At 41.0% G+C, this 25,413-nt stretch overlaps 1 protein-coding gene and 1 long non-coding RNA gene across 3 annotated transcripts in view; both read left to right on the forward strand.

Moving 5' to 3' along the window:
- Ptp69D (Protein tyrosine phosphatase 69D) overlaps positions 1 to 25,413 on the forward strand; it is a 577,123-nt gene that overhangs the window by 65,127 nt on the left and 486,583 nt on the right. The gene's annotated exons all lie outside the window — the stretch shown is intronic.
- The window catches only part of LOC147756135 (uncharacterized), a 207,929-nt gene continuing 191,835 nt past the window's right edge, over positions 9,320 to 25,413 (forward strand). Inside the window, exons 1-2 of the long non-coding RNA XR_015327059.1 lie at positions 9,320 to 10,986; positions 12,718 to 12,854. This is a non-coding gene — a long non-coding RNA (uncharacterized LOC147756135). The remainder of the gene's footprint in view (positions 10,987 to 12,717; positions 12,855 to 25,413) is intronic.

Raw genomic sequence — 25,413 nt, forward strand, 5'->3', positions numbered from 1 at the left:
AGCCATCGCGGCTGAACCCGCCATCGTGGCCGTCTTCGTCGTAGAGCGTAAGCAACGGAAAGGTGTCATTGGCCCCGCTTGTCACTGATGTTAAAGGCAGTCATAGTCATCGCAGTAGCAGCAGCAGCAGCAGCGTCGCCGCTGGTGGTACTTGTACGAGCAGTAGTTGTAGTAGCAGTAGCAGTAGACTTATAGATTATAGTCGCTTTCTCCAACAAGCAGCTAGGCCAGCGGACGCGAGGCAGTTGCTGCTGGAGCTAGTAGATGAGTACTGTAGCAGCAGTCGGGCCGCATAAAGGAAGCCAACGCAGGGAGAAGCCGCAGGCAGACGGCACCGATACCAGGTCGTCGTAGAAATGCTTCCAGCACCGACGACGAGATGTTGTAAGGAGGCATCGACATCGTCGATAAAAACAAGCAAAAGAAAAAGAAAAGGTTTCGCTCCTGCTGCTGTGATGTGTCGCTTGCCTGTCGTTACGACCCACGTCGTCTTCGTCATATGTTGTGGTGGCGGTGAGAGGGGAGACGGAGAAGCAACTAGATGACTTCGACGTCTCCTTCGAATATCTACCCTTCGAGTCTTTTGCTCGTGGTGATTTCATTGTCGGTGTTGTGGTCGCTGCTGCCTGATTTTTTCCGACAGACGGCGGCGGCGGCGGCGGCGGCGGCTGCGGCATTTGCCAGTGGCTACGATGGCAGCGGCACCAACGACAAATTGCGGAAAATTCGACTAACCCATGCGAGCTTTTCCTGCCAAGAACTCTAACCGTTATATAAATATAGCACAGAATACATAATATGTAAACAATATTATTATATAATAAAGATTTCGTTTCATCTTCTACCTACATATATATATACATGGGTTAAGTATATACACGAATTAACTGATAGGCGAGTACGGTGACGATTGACATGCAATGGAATAAAATTAATAGATAGTTCTTCCACTACTTCGTTGACTTCTTAACGTGCTTGGAAGATCACCTTTTGCATTTTGAGTTAAGTAATGAAGAGTGCGCATTTTTTTGTTAGCTTAAAGGGTGCAATTAGGAAGAGGAGTAGAAATATTAAGGAGCTAAGGTGATCATAACTGTGAACACAACAACTAATATATTGCCCAACGGTGCTGCAAAAGCATGAGAATATGGCCGACGACAGCGTCCCATGAAAGAGACGTATGGAAACCCTGTTGGTGGCAATTGGGACGTCGTGTCCATCGTGTGGATTCACGGTAGATGAGCTGCAGGAATTTTCAAAAGGCCTGATGGAGGTCTACCGATTAAGTCTGTAAAACCCCGCTTTGCCGAAATGTTTTGCGCTCCGCCATCGATACGTACGCGCAAAATTGTAAACCTAGCACCAATAAGGACTTTGGAACTTCCTGGCGAACTGTTCGGAATATGTGACCCAGTTGGCAGGAGTCAATATTGCTAACAAACGTTATATTATTATTATTAATTGAAACCCATTGGTCATTACGTAAATGGGACATTTGTAATGGTTATTATGTAAAATTTTTGAACGCTACGCTTAGTCTTCAACGTTTTCAATTTATCCAAACAAAACTTTTGAAGACGCAACGTCCCCTATATTATCCTAAGGCTATTAGTAACTATAACTAAGTTGTATTTGTAGTTGATCATATTTTTTACTCCTCATTGTTGTGCTATTGCGTACTCACGTGGATAACTTGCACATATGTGTGGTTGTATGTTATGCTAAATCACTCCGTTTGCTGCCTCATCGTGTTTTTTTTTACTGTGTCTCCGTCTGCGTCTCGCCGAGTTTTATAATGCCGTCGTAATCATCGATGCCTGGATGGAGGACCATTCGAAGCAGCAGCCCATCAAACCGAAGGACGAGCACCTCCTCATTTCGCTGACTCTGTGTAGGCACAAACGCAAGCAAGCGCTGCTCGCCTTACATTCGGGTTTCCAGTTTGAGCAAAAACAGGGGACACGACGAAAAAGAAAACAAAAAAAAAGACGACAAAAACAACGAAGACCAAAAACGGATTTTGAAGACACTTCCAACATACGAACTCTTGAAAAGCAAATACGCAATCAGTTCCTCACTTTTCGACGTTTCGCCGAGATGATGTTTTCTGATATCTGCCGCAAACATCGTCAAACAAGGGGAAAGGGGCGGAGGGGCCCGAACGTCAAAGGCAAACATGGATCCAAAAAAACGCAGCCAAAAAGAAAGTCCATGCCAAATATCAAGCTAAATTGGAAATGAAAAAAGCGGTGTGTAAGAAAATGTCGAAAACAAAATTTACGCAATTTCGTTGGAACTGTAGACGAGATGCGAACGCATGGACCACGCCTATTTTTAAAGAAAATATTAGAGAACACCCATTAACGACAATGAAAATAAGTAATCGGTGCCGTGACTTGGGTCACAGTTGACCTAATAAAACGCCCATTCTTATTTAAAGACTATTGCAAAGTTAAACTTGCTGTCTTGTGGCAGCATAGTGGTTTATCGTTGCTATCAGACAGGCAATGTACCGTCTTCGCTGCGAAACTAGACAACTTCGTACGGTGTGAAAAAGAGTATCTACCCAAGTATAAAAAGCAATGCAATTATCTCTACTATTTAAAGTTTGAGCGCGCAAGCCAAACAGCGGAGGCAAGAATATCAAAAGTATATACTATTTAGAAGTGATGCCAATTTAGTTACGTTTAGTCGATATCAAATCTTATGGATTAACATTAGCATGTTACATGAAGATGTATTCGACTGACATACTGTTAAAGTTGATTGTTCCGTTAGAACTGTATGAATAAGAGTCTTTTTTCATACCTGCTTTTGTAAAATGCAGCTATACTTGTAGGAGCATGTCTGTTAGGAAACAAACAACAGATCCCTCTTGGCTTAGCCGAATGTAGTTTCAGCGATAGAGGAGCGCTGCCACTGCTATCCTGAACGCGATTGGTCAGTTGCCAAAGAAGTACGACTCACATAAACGTCAAAAGGCGTCGAAGTGATGTTTTCTGTAATTCGGCGATGCCGATACGCCAGAGGTAGTAGTGGCGCCAATCTCGACATCCGGCGCAAACAAGTACGGAAAGCTCAGAACAACAGATTGCAGCGCAAGCTAAGCCATGCAGAAACACGCAATGAGGACCAATGTCGCCCTGTTGTATAGTATATTCGAGTTATTAGATCTGTACGGGGCCAGTTCTAGATCGCTTTCGGAGAGGTACCTACGGTCATAGCAGTGCGAGTGCCATCAGCACTGGACAGCAATACTGGGGATCAGCTGTCGCAAACCACAATTGAAGTTATCGATGCATGCGCACAAAGACATTTGAAATTTCCTAAATCCTCTTCTCATGCTATTTGTCTGTCTCTCTGAGTTGCTAAACCTAATCTACTTTAGTCAGACCTGTACCAAAAGAAGAATCTGACACACTTCGTAGTACTCCCTCCTTACAGCCTCTGTCGTCGTGGGTCGAATTATAGGTTAGGTTATCTTCGTTGTCTGCTCGTCGCCGTGGCCGCCTTCGTTTTGCCAAATCCCCCACTCCGTTCTATTCTGGTCTGACAGATTCGATACATTTGTTAGTAAAACTTGCTGGTAGAATGAATCGATATTTACGCAACAAAACGTTCTCACATATACCCGTTCTCTCTCTCTCTCTCTCTCTCTCTCTCGTGTAAATCCCCTTTTCCCTTTCCTTATTTCTCTTCGTTGATACGTTTGGCCGGCTCAGCCTCTGCAGCGCCTCCGCGTTCAATTTTGGTGCTGTGTCTCTGCTTTTGACAGCTGAGGATGTCGGTAGCAACGAACGGTGAGCAATCGAAAACAATGAGAGTTGCATGCACGTTGCCTCCTTCGAGGGCAGGACTAAAACGTGCGCGTGCCTATATCAACTCGTACACATGTGCTAGCGAGCAAAGGAAGCCTAAGGAGAGCGCGACTGTGGTTATGAGTTGAAGACAGAATTGATGGGACAGCCGACTCGTTCGGCACTTTTGAGTGGTGCGCTTGCGCCATAACCACCGACTGGCTACGCACAGTTGCTTGACTACCTTCGGAAGCGGGCAGACAGACAGGGAGGGGCGAGGAAGTAGCGCGGATAAGATGGTGAAACTTCTCGCTCTACCTCCCTCATGTGAATCGCTGCTGCTAGCGCCGGCTGCCCCTAGGTCTGGGCGTCGAACGAACTATACCAAGTAGCCCACCGACGGGTCGGCTGGGTGTAGGAATTGGACACTGCTGTGCGCGAAGTGTACAATTCGATACCTCTGGGCGTGTTAGCTCGATAGGCCATAATTCCAGGAATTCTTAACTTCCTGGTTCCATCGCTACTTCGCTCCCACTCGGATAAGCGGCCATTCTGACCCAAATTGATGACTCTGTGATTTGCTGACCAGTTGCTGAGTGTCGAAAAGTGATTTGAATAAAAGCGGAACGCTAAAGGTTAGTTAGAGGAAGTTGAGAAGGAAGAAGCTAGATAAGCACAATGAGGTTGACTCTACGAATATGAACAGGAGAAATGCAACTATGAAATATAATCGATTCATTGAATTCAAGATATTTCTGTTAGTAGCGCCCTGTACAGAGTAGTCAGATACCGGGCACAAAACAAAAAGACAGAAGAACGATCTGCAGACGCTGCAAGCTTATCAGACACGCGCGCAGACATCGATTTCTTATAATGCTAGTCCGCATTGGTCAAAAAAAATTTGTGATACTCGTTACAAGGCGGCAGGCATCTTCTATATAGGTATAAACATGTATTGACAATATTGCACAAGTTCTAGTTAGCGGGACGTATGCTTTCCTTCAACTAGAAACTAAACCATTCACGCCACCGCGTCGACATTTGCATATACTTGTAATAAAAAAACTAAAAATTAAAAAAAAAAAAGAGAAATTTATATATTGGATTGCATCAGCAACCTGGAGCTGGAAGCTTTTTTCGAGATTTAAGTCAACATCATACAGGGTGGTCAATACTGGGCTTATTTGTTGCGATATTAGCTTTTAGTTCTCCTCTAGCCGTTATGTGTTGTTGTTCAATGCTGGAAAACGGAGGATGAGAATCAATTTTTGGAAGCGCTACTGCCCTGATCTAGTTATGTGATTGAAACGTTGGAACCTCAAGGTCGTCAGGTTGTCGCTAAAGCCTTTTCAACAGTAGAACTTGCGTCCCACCTATACATTGCGCAGATTATGGTACGATAATACATCAGGGTGCATGATGTGTAAGTTTCTGTATAAATCCAAGGGACTCGAGGTAGTTAACAACAGTCTTCTGGTCGCATATCACCTTTTAGGCCAACTCCCGAGCTATTTCTCATACGCTTTCCCTCAAAAGGGCTTTAAGATGGTCGTCATCAAATCCAGACGGTTGGCCAGAACGCGAGGTATCCTTTAAATACCGGATACCGTTTTCAAACTTGGTAAATCGCTCCCGAGCACCCCGTTCAGTGATCGCGCTGTTTCCGCACCTAGGATAAATGTCCCGAATTGTTTCGACAGCGACCTGACCTTGACGAAATAACATAGTATATACTGTGTCGAAAATACACTTTTTCATTCAGGACATTCTTCGGAGTCGAAATTGCGCTCACAACGGAGTACCGTTACAGCTTGCCTAATATTTGGAACATCAGGCAAGGTATTTGCGAACGATATGTTAGGAGTAAGCAACAAGTAAGAGAAGTTTTTGGGAAAAGAAAGTTTTTGATGAGAAAAAATGGCCAAATATATCTTCGCAAGTTCACTATAAGCTTGTAAATTTAACGTTAAGAGCAAACGAATGGATGTAATCGCGACCATATGGCTATCGATACCCATTAATAAATTCTAAGATATAATACGTTCTAACTTTATATCATAGGCAAATGCACACATAGAACACCAGAATATGAAGAAGGGGATCTATTAGAGATTGTCATTTTCTTAGGGCATTATTTTGCATGGGACGCGTAAGTATCTGCTTGCCAAGTGACAAACTCCGGAAAAACTTTTTTTCTACGAGTTGCTCACTCACCTTCTCAAAATGTCAGATAGTCATTAAATAGTTTCTAATCCTGCGGCTGGCGGCTAGTCATGATTTTAAGCGTCGATTCACATGCACTAATTGGTACCGTCTACGCTACGCTGGAATAGGATATAATCAAAAATAAGCAAAGCTTCATTATGATCCATGTATAGACAGTTTCATTTATTCCTTATTTTGCTAAATTTCGGTGGAGTCTGTTCAGTAACATCTACGGATGTCCTTACACGATCGATTAAGCTGCTGACAGTACACTATGCGGTATTATGGTATAATTGTCTAGTGTTAATAATTAGCTCGAAGTTCTCGCTATGAGAGGTCAATAGGCCAACAGGGCGACTGAAGTAAACCAGCTGTATCTCCAGTGGTTTGGGTTCAAATTTGAGAGTGGACGCACTTCGTTTTGCGCTGAGAGCTGGCCGTCTGATGGAACGTTTAATGGCCGTATCGTTCGCTATGCTATGTTATGGGTTCTGAGTACCTTTCGTTATATGAGAGAATACGTGTATCGATACCTGTCTTTCACGGTAAATTTTCAAGGAAAACTAATGAAGTTAGTGGAAACTAATTCTAAAGAAGAATGAAATTCAGCGCTAACAAATAATCGCCCAGTGATGGATTAAGCTATGCGCGTGAAGCTTGGACAGCGAAGACACAGGCCCCGACGGACGGGCCGAAAGCGGAAGTGTAATAGCGGGAAATAAAGCTGCGTCTTCGGAGAAGTAGCTCAAGCTTAACTTACCGTTGCTGTCGCAGCTACACTTACTCGACAGCAGCTGTCCCAATGTAAGCAGCAAATTCAGCCTCAGCTCTGTCATCAACAAGCGGACAATATCATTTACATTATATATCAGCGGAGAAAAAACCACTTAGTAATCCAGAGGACAACTGAAATAGTGATAGCCATCTATGTGATCTTAATAGTCTCAATGGACGCTCAACATTTGATTCGGCTGTACAAAGGCATCCTCCATTGGGCAGTTGAGTAGAATAAATTGTCCGAATGCATATGGATATTACGACCCGGAGCTGATTTTCTATTCTATTCTAAAATATGCTTAATAAAAAAAATCTCAGATAAGCTTACAAATGATGGCCCTTCTCTTCTGAGGTTGAGTTTAGAGCTAGTTTATAATACATGCTGTACGCACATACCAGTAGCACGACATCGAGGGCCAGCATATGCATGGGTTGAATGCGGGTAAAACGTTTAAGAGTCAGCGTCAGGCAGTGGACAATTTCCATTTTCTAAAAGACATAGGTTGGTTAGTGTTATATGAGCAAAGGGCAACTTTGCTAGAAAAAGCTTGAGAGAAAATTTCATCGTTATGAGCCTTTTTCTTTATCGTCTACTACCTGGTTACATTTATTGTTTATTTACAAGGGTTTATACAGCACAGCGTCTAGAACAAACAAGAATTTTCGTAGGGATAGGATAGGTAAGTCAGGGAAAAATTACCGATTAGTATCAGCGCGCAATGGAGTCGACGCCTACGGGTGGTGACGAGTAATAAAAGGCCAATGACTGTTATTATTTACTATTCACTTTCAGGCGCGAGAACTATAATAGATCTTTGCTATAATTGACTGTCACACGATTGTGCTATCACGACAAGAATCAACTTTAACATGAAAAGCTCCTTTGAAAGTGGATGCCTTTATCTGCTTATAGCTTGATTCAGACATCCTATTTTCTTCAAATATACCTTCGATAGCATTTTCCATCTGACCTTCGAAACTAACGGAAGGAGTATTTTAATACGAGGACAGTTGTCTGGACGAAAATTTTGCGCGTAAATTTGAGGAGAGTCGTATTGAATCTGCCAAAATGCCCGCAAGGAACTCTAAGAAGATATTCTACTTTTAAGATAAAAGGTACTTCACTTCATATTGCCTGTTTACAGGAGATTGCAATCGTCATAGTGTGACTTTTCCTGATAATTTTGTAGTGTTACGTAGCGTCGATTAGGTTTAAGAATTTGTTATGTAAAATAAAATTTGTTTGAAGATTAGTTTGAAAGTCCAGTTTAATCTTTCATCATCTGTGTACGCTTTCGTTCGTGTTCGCTTCGTGACTACCTATGCTATCGCGTATGAAGGACAAAGAGAAAACGCGTTTTATAAAATAGGCTCATATTTTACTATGGGACTCATAGCGCTTCTTTAGATATTTATAGCAGAACACATTAATCTAATCCTACGCTATCATCAGTCTGGCAGGCCTTTAATTCAAAAAGACTAAAATGTCTGCTTTGTTCGTCTTTATCGGCGAGGTATTTCTAATAAATGGTGCATGCAAAGAGCACCTCGTATTGATATTATTTTGCAGTTAAGTAGAGTTGAAGATGCACTTACTGTGTGAGCGGTCGAACAGAGGGTCCGCACTGGATGGGATAAAATTTTAGAACAAATGGACCGGAAGTAACGTCCAGACGCAATTGGGTTGACATGTACAGCGCGACCTACTGCCCAAAAGCACTACAGTTTATAACAGCATATCATGCTTTACGTGGTATCTCGCGGCAAACCCAGTCCTGTAACGTGTAATACTAATTAAATATAGATCGTACAGCAGACTTGATGCTTGCGTAATCAATGTTGATAGTAATAACAGAAGATGATAAATAATGTCCACATGACGGATACTTCTATGCTAAGTATAGATGATAGTGCAAAGTGTGACCTATTAAATCTATTCCCGTCTATCCACTATGGGGACTAAAGGGTGCTTCTAGCTAAACACAACTACGTAGCGTTAAAAATAAAGCTGTTAAGTATAACTGTGCTCATGATGCTACGCTTCCTGTTTCAGTTTTCAGGCGTACAGCCGGTAGGTCGACTGGATTTCAGCAACAAATCAAATACAGCAAATAGCATTTTAGGTGTGCCATTATTAATGCTTTCAATATTTGTTTGTACAAAGCAATTATTTCATAAAAGTTATCACTGTATGCTTGCCTAGCGTGAGCCCCCCTCCCTAAGTAAACAAGTCAATCGGAAGCTTTGGATTTTTTTTTAAACATTTCAGTGGGGTATATCGAGGCGCTATATCGACTTTTGCCATCGACTGCTTCATTCACGCCCATCTGAGCAAGCCTAAAGAACAAATGTGTAAAACCGCTAGTTTATTTAACTCTTCGCAATAGCGCAAAGAGAACCGTACTTGTAAATAGTGTTTCTGCGTGTGAGCGCACGCCTACATAAATATACGAAGATGACGCTTCCCATATTTTCGAATACAGTTAATTTCACGTCGTACATACGACACGCTATACGTTTGTCATTGTGAGTCTCCCCTATGAGACGATGAGGCTACATTTAATTTATTGAAAAACAAGTAAATGGATGAAGAAACAGCTGACGATGATGAGTTATGTAATACCGAAGCGGAGTAGTTTCGTTATTATTCCGCGTACCTTTCAATTGGATTTCGGGTAAGCCGCGGACATCGTCATTCGTCGTAGCAGTTACAGACGTACTTATTGATAATGCTATTTGGTGCACGACAAATGTCACTAAATAAAGCAGCAACACAGTTCGAGGAAGACAACAAACGACTTCTGTCAAATCAGACAGTTCTCCGATAGCAAGTGCGTTTACATAGTGCTTCTTTCTGCGGATGATTTTTTTGATCAGTTCGAAGGGGAAGGAGTCGTTGACCTTAGAGTTGTTCTGACTAGCTCAGCGAGCGTCAACACGCGCCGATCTGATTTACATCGTCGTTACGGAAAAGAAAGGCCAGATCGAAAGAAAAAAATGGACGAACGTCCAAGTCTAACTGGGCTGGTTTCGGCGGATGTAACTCAACAGACTTCTCACGCTAGATTTGAGTTATGAACTGACAATCCTTTGGCAGTTCCTTTTTTAGCTTGACTGAATTTTGTATTTAAAATCTACGTAAACACGTACATTTACCCCAAGGAAAGCCTAATAGTCCGAGTGGAACATCACTTGTTCTACTGATTGACTGCTGAATGTCGTGGGGTATATAACCCCCGTTGATCTAAAGGCTATGATGTCTGTACGTTTGGATGTGATTCTGTTGTACGCATGCATGTATAGCTGAAAAACTGAGCCTCATAAAATGCTTGAATAGACGTACAATACTAATTTCTCTTGTTCCTAAGGGTGACTATCTAGTAGAACAATGGCCTTCTCAATAGACCATTGTAAAAATGAAAACTGCTTCACCGTCAGAAACCCATTTACCCAACAGAGGACAACTCTTCATTATGCTGGGTTAGGGAACACTAAAAATATGGAAGGCAAAAGATATTATTAATTATTATTATTAAGCCCGAGGCAGTGTATGAGAGACGCAATTGCTTTTTAGAACCTGGGATTGTTCACTCGGATACTGTCACTCGAGATTTTAGTAGGCGACTCGGAGTGAACCATGGAGAATTAGAACCGATGAATATTTGACAATCCATCTTGTAATCCAAGTGGCGATGGCAGTTTGTCATATAGACTTTGTTTTTGGTAAGGACTTTTCTACCGTAGGCAGGTTGGTTCATAACACTCTACACGAGACACGGAAAAACCCTATACAAATATGAATGCACGGCTATGATGGAAAACGTTCCCTCCCAGGGTTTACGGATGTTAGCGCTCATAGCGTTCATTTTCGTCAAATGAATAAGGGTAAATAATTGAATAAATTGATGTTACATGGGCACCGCAGAGACACTCACTTCTTTTTGCTGTCATACTTTACCAGAGATTCATCTTGGTGGAGACGAAAGTGGAAAATTTTCAATGATAATCGCATTATTGGTTGGATCTAAATGGACCAGCAAGAAATCAATATCTAGCGGTACTATCGACTACAGCTTCATGAGCTCCATCTTGTTGATTACGGCTGAAGTGTGCCCTCAACTATCTAAGAAGACGATGGACCAAGTGACGTGAGAGTACTGAATAGGCTCGATCATCGTTTTTGCACGGCAACGCTCGACTTTACACCGTAAGAATGCAGGGTTTATATTTGTAGTTTTGGTGACAATCATTGGAGCCACCAGATAAAACTGCCGCTACTGACTACCATTTTTCCCAATTTTTGACAACTTTGTAGTGGGAAAACTGGTCAAATGTCAATGTGATAGCTGAATTGTTCTTGGAAATTTTATAATATAGGCTCGTACCCTAGACGTATAAAGAGTAATGGTGCATACTGCGATTGAAAACAATGCTACGTGAAAAAATATTGAACCACGTGATATTAATTATAATTATATTTATGAATCTGAAAGTATAAGGCTGCTCTGGTCCGAGGACGTAACGGGACCGGTGATCGTTTCCATTGTGCCCCTCTCCGCCTTTACGAATGCCGCTTCTGTATTGCTGTAAATCCCCTCTTGAATCGCTGATTACATAGACTATGGTTTAGGACATTTTCTAAATATTTCAACATTGTACTAACGATACACCGTTATGCTACTTCAATTATTTTTGAAGAGTCAGAGTGTCCTGGCCCATCAAGCCTTTTTGATACTTACTGCGACACTAACCGCTATATCTGATTTCTACCACTAGATATCATTTTCAAAGTGAGCACAGGACGTAGAAATTAATATTTGGGGTTTGCCTATCGGCATTGTTACAGCTAGTATTTACTATTTGTCACCTTTTTTTTTTCCCGATTATCTCAAAAGCTCTAAAACGTACTACACAATGTTGATTCTGTTGTTTGCTGGATATGTTACTCGACTGTCATATAGTCCTTGGTTGATCAATCCCTGCAAGCTTAAATTAATTCGAAACTTTCATTCTAGGCCTTTCCAACGTACAAACGTAGTTTATGTGAACTAGCAGTTTTGTTACCTAGTATAGAATTTAACGGAGTATTTTTTGCGTACATCTGTGGATACTCCCCTATGTATGAGCTAAATATAGATAAGATTTAATGGAGATTACTATGTTTTCATTGGCATTATTGCTAATGTCACCATAATCGCGTCTTTTCTTAAATTTGGTACGCGACCTTTTTGCTTTTGGCCTTAATGCCGATATGCAGTTTTGCTTAAGTTCTAGGCAGCCGTATGTGTCTACCTGTAGTTAGTATATACCTTTTCTAAATCTGAAACTAGCTTGTGAATTGAGTATAGATAGCAATCTTTTTTATATTCCATGTCCAAACGCAGAATCAACAAACGACTACAGATGATCATTCTCGCCCAAGTCATTGAAATACGTTATAACATTGTTATTATTGTGTTTACGTGCAGAAGCGGACGAGTTCTCATGTGTAAAAACTAACATAGGCTGGAACACCCTGTGACCATATTGAGCACATCAATGAAGGCGTTCCACAGATGAAAGTTCAAATACATGGAACAATGTGGATTTCCAAGAAATCTGGAGTAATTTTCTGTAAGATAGTTAGCTTTTAAATACAAATAGATAACATGTAGATACACTGGGTCATCCTGTATAAAATATGATATAGTGGAATTCATCTTTCATCATATGACTTTTTGTTTATATATATACCAAATGACTATTACTATAAAAAGCTTTAGATACGTCCCGCTACTATATGAATTTGAGGCACGAGATTCTATAAAACGCCATTATGCTTCGATATGAGCATACAACATCGATTACTCTTCTGTTCTAAAAAGCTGTATGGTGGATGAACCTTTAACTGTAACTCCTGTACGATTCTTGCCATGTAAGTTGAACTTTTGTTTTCCAGTGGAAGTGGTTTGCCTCTATTCGCTAATCCCGGATATCTCATACGCAGCGCGCTCGCCATCGCCAGTAGCAATCAATAAACCAGAACTTACGAGATTGCCTTGGACGCTACCCGACCCAGATTGGCACACGGCTGGCGTAAGCTTTTGCAGGCTCTCTGCGATGTGACCTCTGTGATGATCAGATAATAGTCATTTTAATCATAAACCCTAACTGAGTGCAAGCATCTATCACTGTTGTAACGCCAGAACAAAGTGAAAGTGAGCCTTGTCTTAGTTTTTGATGCTTGCTCAATTAGTTGGTTTAATTTTTTCTATTTTATCAACCTGACAGAGAATAATAGGTATGTTATTGTCAGCAGTTATTGGTATATTTTTAAGCTACTGAAGTTTTCAGAAGACTTGTTTTAGGCTCTATTCCGATATTTTCGAATCAACGGCTCACGATGGTCCCGGCAGTGGATACTTCACCGAATCGATGCCTTCGTCGCTATAGTTTCAAAATACAACTCATATGCGCTCCATCGAACCACTCATCGAACTTTTTGTCGAACGGCTGAAGTAGCCGACGGGACAGAAAGCGCAGGACAACATGGCCTAAACGTACCAAGTAGTGGTAGTAGCCACTTCCACGATGGCGCCGCTGCCGCTGCTGCTGCTGCTGCTGCCACGTTTTTCTTCATTCACCACTGATCACCACTATTAACTACAATTTTTTTAAAATTTTATACCCGACTACTAATACTAGCAAAATGCAATCAGTAGGCCTCGTTAGTCTTTCATTATTAATAGTAAGTTGCAAAATCTATCGAACACTGGTTTGGTAACAGTGTTAAAAAATTGCTTTTCCATAACGATTGTACTTCTCATCTATGATGTTTTTACTATTCAAATTGTCACCGAAAGACAGTCATCTGCTATTGGCTCGAGCTATTGTATGATCTTCTGTCTATTGATCTACTTATATTCTGTTGTGGACTGATATAAAAAGTTTCTAGTCCACGACTCGTTCTGTATCTGTTAGCGCGTTCTCAGCGTTACCCTGAATTTCTACATAAAGCTCTAGCCAAATGGCCCAGTTAAACATATTACGGCTTCTCTTATAGAAGGCCTTCTATCTACCAGCCGTGCGCGAATGGATGCACCCACCCCTACCTATCTAGTTAGCTAGACTATACACATGCCGAAAAATCAATCAGCTCTTCTTAAGGCGTACCATGGTATAAATGGGACTGACGGCGTAGAATAAGCACTGACATACAATCATATTGATTTAAACGTTGGGGGTGATATGGACGAGGTTTCCCTATATGACCTAAAGAAGTTTCGCAAAAGGATGAACATTTATCGCACAAAATCGACCTCAAATACCACTAACACCCACACCGTGAACCTGAAGCGGCCTTCAAAAATGATAAGTTAAGTAGCCAGCGTACGCGCATACGCGCTACAAGTAGTCTCCCAGAAATTACATAAAAGGAGTCAACTGAATCGTTTCTCGGAGAATCGTAACCGCCGTAATGTTCCGCTTCAGCCGTCCGTGATCTAAACGAATGCAAAAGATCTGGCTTATTCGAGATATACATAAAGTAAACAATGACTTTTTAAAGAAACAAAAACATGGTTAATAGCCAATGTCAGTCAGTCGGTCGATGTATTTGAATCAAACGTGGACGCCCACAAAGAAATGTTTTGTTTAGGCTAAAATGTATTCCTATGCACGACTAATCACGCCAATGGCTATTTGGGCTAATTTGAGTGCGACTAAAAAATGGGCTGACTGTATTGGTTAGCTACCGAGTTTCTACGAATATTCGATTTTATATAGGTTTCAAGGAATGTGACCCAACCCACGCACCAGTGCCCCACGGTGAGCAAGTCGCAATTCGAAATAGTTCGTTCATTTGTGACCGGCAGGCGTGTGCTTAGTAACATTCGTAAGTTGGAGGTGTGAAAACAGTATGCAATATGGCCCCCAATCTGTTTTCGAGTTTGGCTGTTCGTGAAGTGCGCCTGGCAAAAAGCTGGATGTAATGATGGTCATCTGAAGCACGCTAGAAGTTTGCTTCACGTCCATTTTTTTCCGTAGTCGCAGTCGTGTAAAAAGTACTAACATTACATGATTCACCCGCTGCAATAAGTGGATTTGTTTTAAACGCTTTCTGAAAGTGAACAGTTTTACTGAGTGCAAATAAGTTTAACCCGTATCAGACATCTATTTTAACTCAAAAGTTACCAATATCTATTATTGTAAAGAACAGGAGCGGACGCATTAACGGTAACTACTAGTGCTTATGAACACGAACGTTAAAGCACGACTGCTATTCCCATACGTGTGCGTCGTCGCTCTGTCGAGATAATGTATTGGCCCTTGCCGTATCACTCTGTTGTCAATATCTGCATACCTATACAGAATATCATGGATAATTTTAAGAACGAAACTAGCTTGACTTCTGTAGGACATGCTTATAATTGATTCCTCCTACCGCAGGAAATTTCGAATTCAAGATCAAGTTGCAGTTGCAGTGCTTGCAGTCAAAACTGCTAGGCAGTAGTCTATTTAGCGTTGTCGGTGATATATTTGCCCCACCTAAATTGGCTGATTTAAGCAATGCGGCTAATATGGAAACTGGTTCGTCCACACTCCAGACTTATGAAAACAAAGTCAATATAGTTGACGCGTGTTTCATTCCAATCTGCAGGAACAAAGTTATTCCGGTAAACACCGCTCATTGTTGCTGGTGGTAAAGGAGCGAATCAACGGAAGGAGCGAACTCGGGCGTTTATGGCAACCGACTAGATCATCATTTGTCAGCGAGAAACGGTTAACGTAATAATCCCAGCAGGCCAAGGCCGACACTGTCGGCCTTCGAGGCTAGCAAAACGCAACGCTAAAGCTGGCGCTGTTTATCCATCGCGATAGCCCATCTCTCATCAATACGAAGACGGCTATCGTCATCATCGCGCATGTTCTTGCCGTTGTTCCGTCGATGCCTACAACAACTGCCTGTCTAGTAGGGCGCCACCCCCCGGTAACAGTGTGACTGGATCGTAGAGAAGAACGGATGGTGATAGTTACCGCAAGATTGCGCTTAGGGTAGCATGGCTAACGTTCGGCTTTCGGTCGGGCGATCGCCGAACGACGCGCAGATGGCTCGTTCCGTTTCTAACCCTGCCGCCAGTTCCTGTACCCTATCGCGTCTTTCCCACATATTCGACCCAACGCGGCACAGCAGTGCGCCCACAGGCACAGAAAGCATAAAGGACTGATTATACGTTCACGAGCAATGCGTCCACTGCCGCTTTATTCAGCAGCTATCAAGCTACTATTACTATGTTTGATATCGCTTGCTGCTTGATAAGTGTGAATCGGCACTTTGTTTTCCGGGTTGCTGCTGCTACTCTCGACAATGTCAAATTCAATGAGTGTCGAAATATCTTCGATGGAGCACGCCGTGTGCGTGGTCCAAGTGTTAACATCGACCTATAAATGGTGACCCAAAATTCGACGACGAAAGAGGCAATAGATTATAGCGGGAAGATCCGAAGAATGTCAGATAGCAAAAAGCAACGTGCATGAGAATAACGCTGTGACAGCGAGAAGCAAAGACCTGCAGTGGGGGTTTTTCTTAAACTGTGTGAAACGGCTTCCTCACGAAGCTAAACGGTATCGAGGAGCTCTGCAGTGGGTAGATCGTATATGCAGCTTAAGCGAAACGCGTTGCTGTTAGGGTGGTAGTAAAGAATTAATCCAACTTTCGTAAAATAGCAAATTCATAGGTGTAATGGAACATATCTTTGATGGGAGTATATGGTGTGCGTATGGCTTGCGTTGCTACCGTCGTAAAAAACTTTCTAGCAACAGCCTTAAATTACGTTAAGTATGAAGGGAAAATCGATCCTCATGAAATAAGAGAGAATGTTTCTGGTTTTATATATATATATATATATATATATATGTGTGTGTGCGTATATTTCAATATATGACTTTTTTTTTATTTAGTTTTACTTGTTGAAATCAAAACTTAGTAATATCCAATCAGTTGTTCGTTTTCTCTACAGATAGAGCTGTCTTGTTTGCCCAGGCAGGAAAAAGCACAGACGGCCAATATAGTATTTGATTTCAGCAGCGTACATTTGTTATACGGAAGTGTGAACCATGATCATATAGGAAGACTACAGAATTTTCCCTGTCATTTTTGTATCTGGCCAATAATAATATAACGCCATCGACGTAAAAATTCTCTACAGAAAATCCGTATAGTGTTCTAAGATTGTCTTCTCTATTCACAAATACACTCGTCTACAACAACAGAGAAACAAACCATGGAAAATAAGGGCCGCTCGCGCCGAAACTTAAGTATATGGTCACTATTAGTACATCTACGATTCTTACACTTACATCTTCAGCGTTAAGGACAGACTACCAATAATAATCGATTAAGTAGATAGAAGTACTGGAGTTAAGCTACGCTGAGGAGAAACAAACTGATAGTTTCAGTTTTATTCTCTCCGCATTTGCAAATTGTAAGAAAAAAAAATTACTTTCGCACCCGAAACTGCTTTAGTGTCTCCCAGTCAACTGATAACTTCAAGCAGCAGCAGCAGCATGATCTGTATGATTTGGACCGAAAACTTAAGCTAATCTTTAGTGTTCCAGAAGACGTGTTTTATTGTGGATAGTCATCTTTACTAAGTTATCCATTACAATTGCTCTTGGCGCACGAATTTTCGGTATGTCGAATCATTCAAGTGAGGGTCACGCCAGGCCAAAGTGATACCCACAATTCAACTGATATATTAAGTCCACTTTTGTATGACCTCGATCACTGTATTGACGATTGATTGCATACGTTCAAAGGAATTGCGAGTTAATTTGAGATGGCCTTAAAACTGTTTCTAAAAAGGGGTTTGTAGGCGTTCTTCGCTGCTAGAAAGGATCGGCCTTAAGTAGCGCGAGCAGGGTTATCAGAATCTTATCCTTCTTTAGGTTAGCCAATGTATTACACCCCTATCTCCGCTATGGGGACTTACTGACTGTTTGAAACGATAAGCAAATACGCTCAACTTCTTGTTGCCAATAATAATAAAAAACTTTAGAACGAGCGTTGTATACAACGTATCTGAATTGTGTAACTAAAAACAGAAATGATAAGAACCACAGACTGCTCAAAATATTACATCAGACAAACTTAATCTTAGTAACAAAAAGCGGTTACGTTTCGAAAGATTTGATAGATGTCGCTGATAGATGTATATATATCTATATATTATAGATGGCAGCCAAATCTAATTTTGGCTAATAAGGAATATTTTAGACCGTATATTTGAGTGATCACGATGAAGGCGCTTATAGACGAGATTTTTCGAAGTTTGTTTGGCCTCATTGACAATCTGCGAGGTCACCGTGGCCTGGGAAAGTGTCCATTGGTAACGCAACTATCGTTCTCATTCCGAAGGGTCAATTTGTCGGCCGCTTACCTCAACCAATTTTCCCAAAATTTGTCGCAATTACAGATAAGTTAGTCTACGAGAGGTAAGCGCTAAGTCATTCTGCAGCTGTTTATCCGTAGCACTGCGACGGCGAATATACGCTTAAGCAATTTTCAGGCAACTTGCGACGGACAGATAAATAAGCTTCTTTGGAGATTTTCCAACAACTACCACTGAAATGGGGATACGCCTAATTTGAAAACGACTGTTTAAATTGGCTATTTAAGTTTATCTTCGTCTAATGTTTCAACTTATTGCCCCGATGGACGATCGTGTACTGATTGATAAGCACTGAGTGCTTATGCTAATCCATCGCTCATTTGACGTCGATGCTTCTAAAAGTGAAACCCCGTTGTCACAGCCGGCGCGTCTTTGATGCCCACTTTAGGGCGGTACCAATACCACGTTTGGCGTACTGCGATTCCACTGCATGTTTTCATTTAGAAAGTTGTCCTCAGAACGCACACAGATGTTAGCATGGCAGGCTGAACAGACAGCTGCTTGCCGTATTCACTCGTCGAACAGAAGGTAGATCAACTGAAATTGTTGCACACAAGGCGCCTGAGCTACATTTGTGAGCATCTTATAATATTACTGGCACTGCTCCACTCCTTGTCATACAAGGTATAAACAACTCAGATCTTACATATATATTTAAGCGGGATGGTGCGGCTAAATTGAGAATTTGATTTTAGGTTTTTAAAAATTTATCCGACTAAATTTTTACGGCATTTTTTGTATATGCTAAAAGTGTCATTCCTGGCGGTCGTATTTATTCACTACGTGCACCATACACCGTGCCTACACGGCTCGGGACTTAGTTCAGACACATTTTTCTGAGATAATCCGCAGACAACCTGTTATTAGTAACCGTGTGTCAAGTGATATTTGTAGATCGAAACTCGTTGAGGAGTCGCTTAGATACGCTATCTATAGGAAGGCAGGTCCAAAGTCCTCAAAAATGCAAAAGTTTAAAACAGCCTAAAAGGTTCAAAAAGTATGCAAAAGACCAACTATTATAGCCTATATAGGCGACCCAATTGACAATCATCTCTCTAAAAGGACTCTATAATTCCTATATCAATAGCGTAGATGTATGAAAAAAATGGCTTAAAAAGCCATTTTTGATCGATACTCTTTTGAGGGCCTTCCGGCTTGCTTCGTAAAAATGCGCTTCAAATATTTCAGAAGCCGCATGCAGACTGACCATCCGTCGAATTTAGGTAAAAAATGATGTTTTGGATCTGCATGAAAGGTTTGTCAAGCGCGGAAGGATTAGCGAACAGCTGATCTTCACTTAGGTTCTAAAAACTACGTATTAATGTTGGGCTGTGACGAGGTTGTGTTGTTCCCCTACCAAACAATAGTAAATTATTGAACATATGTAGATATACAGTGACGGACAAAGATTGCTAGCAGGCAACGGCATCTTTCATTATGTAACACGTTCACTGTGACATAATGGGGTAATTGGAGCGTGCAATTAAACATGTTCTTAAGACATGACAACAGTCATTTTAACGTCTAGTAGCGTAAGTAAAAATGATGACCCTAGGCAGATCAGCACATGAAAGGTTAGGTCTACGTGGTATCTGCTGAAATAAGGAAAGAGGGCCAGAGCAATTTCTATAAAGAAGCAAACGTAGATCTGTACGACAAGAATCTCTTGAACAATTGCTGCTTTCATTGTTAATTTAAAACAGTTTTCTTTGATAATTATATAAACAATTTAAACAGTGCGAAACGGCAATTAGTTATCAATACTGAAGTTGTACTATCGTCCAACTAGAAAATATCAAAGCTTTGAGAAGATCTATTGGTTTCAGATGATCAATTATTAAAATTATACGATCTATGTTATGTTTGATTTAAACTTCAGTTATTCATCTAAACTTGCAGATAATATTGTGAGAACGATAGGTTTCTTCTCGAGTAAAGCCAAACAAAAATATGTGCAGTATAATAAGAAAGTCTCAAGTATGAAAGGTGAGAAAGATTCACGGTATATTTATATTGCAATCACTTTATAATTTACTTAAGCAGGTAATAAGCTGTTACTTATAGTCCTTTGAGCAGACCAAGCAATTTCTAACCTTTCTGTTGCAGGTCCATGACTCTATCGCAATTGAATTATGACATACGATACCGAAAAAAAGGAAATAAAGATGCTAGTAAAGATTACCAGAAAAGCTAGAAACTTCCGATAGCTATCGTAAAAAAAAAATTGCAATATTCTATTTAAAGCAATTTACAGCATTTCACATTCATGGAGATAGGCAGGAAAAAGAAGCTATAAAAGACGATAAAGGCGCAATAACCCTATATACGTGCTTCCGAAATCGTAGAAAAGTTTTTTCCAAGATTCCATCGTTTAAGTTTTTTGCTGTCGATGATTTTATAGTCCAACAATAGAGAATCCATATAGTTTAAAATTCAAAAGGAAAAACTAAACATTCTACCTTTTGGGCTGGCAAAATGTTAGCTTAAAAGCATGTATGCTGACCGATTTACTACCGATTTACCGAGTTACTAATAGTAACTGGTCAGGACGTATAGGACATATGTCAAAACCACGAAAAGTACTAATGCATCTGTTGGACGCGTAGACATATTGTTTATGTTGGACCCTGCGAAAGCTTTAATTATTATAGCCATCAGTGCTACAAGCTAGTGGATAGAAGTGTTTCCATTTAGATCAGAAGGTCACGTTAAGGGGCCTACTTGGGATCTGGGTTTTCTGAAATATTCTTACTTGATAACGAACCGCAACTTATGAGTGCAACTTTTAGAAAGTTGTTGCACGCTGGGGCTACTGACCACATCTTGACGGTGCCACGTAATCCAGCAACTTATCACGCAAACCATAAGCTTCTCAAGGCAAACAGTAAACGAGCTAGATAAAATTTATTCAGAGCGACAATTTAGATATCGACTAATCCTAGCGTGTGAACGTTATATACCATTTAAACACTACAGGATGCAATCTATATTAATGAAATCAGATCAATAGAATAACAAGCCCAAGTAAAAGCGATCTAAGATAACCATCACTCTAGTCATATTGCTAGTCAAACGTAAGGTCTTTAGATATAATATTCAATCGAGCAGGAGTAATCTTTATGAAAATTCACAACGACTAATCGAGGTATCTCATTAAGGACGTATCAGTCTACCATCGACACTGTAACGTGTTAAAGTATACCTATTAAACCCAGTTAAAGAGGCTGATAAGAAATGTCATCGAAGAGTAGCGCAGTCTAAGTCTAAATTAGAGCACATTCATTTGATAGTATGTAGGTAGGTGTAACGGTACCTATTCTTATCGTGGTTAGTATATTGAAGGTTCCCGATAATCATCTTTATAGGATAGATAAGGTAAATTTAGATTTTTTTTGGGGAAAATAGATGTATCCAATTATATGGACGATCCAAAAAGACAATTCTGCGATCGTCGTCTACGTAACGTGGTAGGATATGAACTTGCAAGCATATGCTAGACCTTATTGTGCATTCAAGTGTCTGTAAAAAATCTCGATTCTGGTTACGACTATAAATTATGTCCGAAACGAATGAATAAAAAAAAAAACAAACAAACAAATCTTTTACAGAAAATTGTTACCTAGTCCTGTATTTATTTAAGGCGTAGTTTTCGTTATTGCTATTAGAATATCTATCATGTAATAAAGTGGATAAGAATCTCAACATCCTGAATTCAAAGGAACAATTGTATATACAAAGGCTTCTACTTAGCGGTTTCCTTTTCAATACACTACGAACCTACGTTTTCGAAAACGCACGGCAGTAGACCTGTAAACGTCTTTGAACAGTTTTAGTGCCTGTATCTGTTTATACCTGAACAAAGGACAGGGTCATGTCTTTTGAAATCGACAGCTGGAATTCTCAGTTTTGTTTAAAGCTTTTCGTCACGAATATGGATAACGAATTTTGGGACAAGATCGTTAAAATATGAATCTACACAACAACCAATAATGTTCCTGAAATTATAGAATGCCTCGTCGGAATGTCATCTTGTTCTCTTAAGCAATCGAGTTGTATGGTCGGATCGTGCACAAAGATTTTTTTGTGACGGTACGCAACCCCTCGATCTTCTTGGTCATCCGTCCGTACTATAGCGGCGGCGGCGGCGGCGGCGACGCTGCCATTCGCTACACAGCTGGCACCATATCATTCACGTAACTCGATTATCGTCCACCAAACTACGTTTCATCTGACAGGCAATACGCAGAGCTACTTCTAGGTCGCTGTAGACGACCGATGAAGACCGAGATGATGATCATTCGTATCCACACCACGCATATATCCCTTATTCCCTGTATCTTGGATCCCAGCTTTGAGGGCGGTCAGCGTAAGCGAGCCTGCGTTACTGGTTGCTTGTTTTTTAGCACTGTGCTAATTTTGTGAATAGACTGCTTATCTACTGCTTGCGCACGTATCAATGTATCGAATCTGTAGCATTCGATGAAAACAGTTATAGCTTTAAGCTCTATATTAAACCCCTTGGTTACCATATGCCACATAAAGAAGACGTCTTAGTACCGTTTGCCATGATGAAAAAGCAGACCTATCTTATAATTCACCATAATGGCCAGTTACATTATATAAATGGCACTGATATGTGTATCCCAACCTTCACGCCTTCTATAAATGTGTCTACTTCAAAGTCGTTATATCTCAACCTAATTTTTAAGCTACAAGAGTTCGTGTAGCTGTTTATACGTTTATCTCTTCTTCTGCTAAAGGAAAAAGAGCGGGTCAAGAGAGAAATTGTTGTCAAAGGAACCGAGCCCCCTTGTTGCATTCGATGATACGGTTCGGGATCTAAATTGCTTCTCCCTGTTAGATGCGAAGCACTGCCATACGTTGAGGTGACCACCTCGTATTTTGTGATTGCTGCTAATGGATCGGCCTGATAATAACTCTTGATTGCGTTCCCAGTCGTGGCAGAAGTCTGACCATAAACGTAGTCCAAACTCAATAACAGGGTTTCAACCGGCATAAAACACTTAAGACTTTTTACAGGTATTATTTTTCGCTTACAGGCTTCGACTAGTTCGCGACTGGGCAAATGACCTTTGGTGACTAGGTTGGACCCAGGTCAACGTACAGATTGTTTTTCTTCTTCGAGCAGACAACACAATTTAATCACTGACGCCGAATCTTACGTTGTCGTAGTTTAATGTAGCGAATGGAGCTACGTAGCGATGTCTTAGTTGGCTTTAGTAAGCCCCACACCTACACTTATTGTAAGCTCGCTGGCGAATCCGATCGGTTACTTGTTTTTCATTTTAAACTTTCACGCTGCATATGTAGACTTTCTTTAAAAAACTTGTAATTAGCATATACTATTGCGTAGTGTAATTATTGTTTGTGTAGTATATTTTTATTATTATGCTAGTACAATAGATTCGATCGTCCTGGCAAAAATTCTTTCGGTAGATAACGCTTTCAGGGCAGTACGCTCTGCTTGAGTGACCGGGATTATAAACGTAATATCTGCCCTCGCGCTACGTTGCGGAAGGGGGCGTGTGGGCTATTAACAACATAATTATTTGCCGTGTTGTCGTCTTTAGGTGTTGGCGATTTTCCTTTTTGTATTGACATCCTTCGGAATACGCCCATTTAGCTTTCCTCGTTCGTTTGTAATACTGCTACTCTTTGCGTCGCACCGCTCTAATAGAAACAAGGCAAAAAACAGAGGGGCCAGTTACCATACTCAGCGCAGCGTGAATCAGAAATGCCAGTGATTCTCAGTCTGACCGACCGGAACGTTTGTGTCAGCCAGTGAGAACCAGGAATGACAGGGGCAATTACCACATCTTTAGTCTTTGCTGTACGCTAATTATCTAACCTCTGTCTGCCCTCACTTTCTTTCGTTTGCCGCCATCGTTTGCCATCGCTCTGTTCTTGTCTGGGCCCTCACGTTTGAACCCCCTAGACCCATTTAGAGACTCCCATTCCTGTGTCCACAAAATGCGACGACGACGACGACCGCGACAAGGACGAGGAAAGAGCGCTGCGAATTCAGATCGTAGAAGCAGTAGCGTTTGTAATGAAACGAAAAGCGCATGATATGTTAAAACTGCGGTGCGTTTACTGCGGTCTCCTCTACCAACAGACTGAATAGAACTGCAAAGAAAAGCACTAGTGGGACAATCACCGCCGCTCAAGGCACAGCAGATGGGACGTGTCCTAGCAAAGCCACAACGTTGTCTACGCAGGACCACCAGTTTTTCTAAACACTGCTTCGTGCCAAACTCGAATACAATTTAAAGGGCTGATGGCATGAAAGCGATCGATGGCCGATGGATGACGATCAAACCGTCAACGAATCGTCTTTATTAGGATTGTAATTCTTGCTCCTATTACTGCCCCGCAGATACACGGTTATGAAGACCGTAATGCTGAAAAACGTCGCGTGCAAGCAATTTTGGATTGAGAGACAAAGCAGAGCTGGACATTTGCCGTGCGGCCATTAACTGAAGGATATGGCGCGGTGAACGGAAGGAGGACATGTGTAGTAAAATGCAGTAAACGTTGCATCGACGTCTTTTATGAGGACTGCACGACCAAAGAGAGCGACAAGCGGGACGGGGATGGGCCAGTAGTGGACTGAGGAAGAGAAACGAAGGGAGTAGAAGAGAGGAGGAGCGATACACGAAACGAGAGAATGAGGCCGCTAACGGAAGAGATCTATATAAATGTTTTCGTATACGAAAAACGGATGCAAACAGTAAGGGTTCATAGAAGCGTTTTGTCGTTCATGAGCTTCGCTTAGTCTCTAACAATGAATTAATAAATTCAAATTAACATCAATTTGTTTTATATTAAAAGAAAAAAAATTATCGACGAAAATATTACTATTTTTTACAAATTCCTCTAATAAAAACCGTTATTATATTTTTTTTTATTAAGGGGAATAAAAAATGAATTTTAGTTTGGATTTTAGTTAAAAATGAATAGTATATCTATTGATCGATCTGAGTATACTTTAGTAGTGTTTTGCAAAGCATAAGAAAGTGTACAGTTGACAAATAACTACCGTCTGTTTGCATTTATCCTGTTTTTATAATACGTGACACACATGTACAGCTTAGTACGTATCGCTTATAAGAATGCTTTTTCTATTATAGTACTTATACATAAATCTATCGTTCAACTTCTGCAGTCATATATCGTACTGGCTC

This window comes from Varroa destructor, unplaced genomic scaffold (genome assembly GCF_002443255.2).
Source record: "Varroa destructor unplaced genomic scaffold, Vdes_3.0 BEIS01000004.1, whole genome shotgun sequence".
NCBI classification, from domain to species: domain Eukaryota; kingdom Metazoa; phylum Arthropoda; class Arachnida; order Mesostigmata; family Varroidae; genus Varroa; species Varroa destructor.